General features: G+C 44.9%; 1 non-coding gene across 1 annotated transcript; it reads left to right on the top strand.

Annotated features, from left to right (window-relative positions):
* The first annotated feature begins 121 nt into the window (after positions 1-121).
* TRNAF-GAA lies at positions 122-194 on the top strand. The gene has a single exon. It is a non-coding gene; the product is annotated as a tRNA-Phe (tRNA).
* Positions 195-1,259: the final 1,065 nt, after the last annotated feature.

Here is a 1,259-nt window from a genome sequence, read left to right as displayed (position 1 = left end):
GCACTGTGGGCATATTCTTTACTATCTGAGCCACCAGCATTGCAATTGTTCCCTTACAATGAAGAAGCAGGGACGCCTCTGAGAAACTCTTAAGATATGTTGAGGGATCTTCCACCAGGCGTCCGGAATAGCTCAGTTAGCAGAGCGTTAGACTGAAAATCTAAAGGTTCCCGGTTCAATTCTGGGTTCCGGTGAAGCCGCTGTTTTTGTCCACATCCCCAGGAAAGGCGCACTTCTTGCAATATCTCCATCTGAGCTCTCTCAAAGAGCAAGTGTTTCAGCATACATCCAGTAGAAGTTCTATAACCAGTGAAAGAAAGTGTTAGTTGCACAGTCGTGTCCGACTCTGTGACTCCATGGACCACAGTCCACCAGGCTCGGTCCTTCCGTGGAATTCTCCAGGCAAGAATACTGGAGTGGGTTGCCATTCCCCCCTGACCCCGAGGATCTTCCCAACCCGGGGATCGAACCTAAGTCTACTACATTGTGGGCATACTGTTTACTATCTGAGCCACCAGGCATTGCAATTGTTCCCTTACAATGAAGAAGCAGGGACGCCTCTGAGAAACTCTTTGTGTGTGTGTGTGTGTGTGTGTGTGTGTGTGTGTGTGTATAATAAAGTTTTATTAAAGTGTAAAGGAGACAGAGAAAGCTTCTGACATAGACATCAGAAGTGGGTGAGAAAGAGTACCTGCTTGCTAGTGTTAGCAATGGAGTTATATACTCTCCAATGAATCCAAAGAATGTCTGGAGGTTGTAAAGTCCTCACCAGACCTATTCCCATAATTTACATTTTAAGATAACAGAATTAGCCAGAAGGTTTAATCCAGAGACTGTCCTCAGGCAGGATACATAATCCTAAGGAATGTAGAGGAAAGAAAAGTTTGTCCTTTCTTCCTCCTTAAGAATTCCAGACCCCTCTCTCCTTGGGTACCCCTAGACTTATCAACCTGCCTAGGAAATGACTCTGTCATTCCCCCCTTTTCTTTTAGGAGAATTATGTTGCCAAGGGAAAGGGGTGTCATTTTGATTCCATAACTACTTTCTGCTGTTTAGGGGTGTGTTCCCTAAATTGTTGACGCAACATATTCTTCTAACCCTCACATTGAGGGTCTCTGATCCAGGGGCCCCAAGTAATAGTTGGAGGAGGCTGTGGCACTCATAGGATCTTGGACGCCATTTGTAACTTAAAAGCCTTCATGTGACTAGAAACAAATCCAGTTACACAGTTCCAGATGCAAGGCAAAATAGTCATTAAA

This window comes from Bison bison, unplaced genomic scaffold (assembly GCF_000754665.1).
Source record: "Bison bison bison isolate TAMUID 2011002044 unplaced genomic scaffold, Bison_UMD1.0 scf7180017849025, whole genome shotgun sequence".
NCBI lineage: Eukaryota > Metazoa > Chordata > Mammalia > Artiodactyla > Bovidae > Bison > Bison bison.
This window is presented reverse-complemented; position numbering and strand designations above follow the sequence as displayed.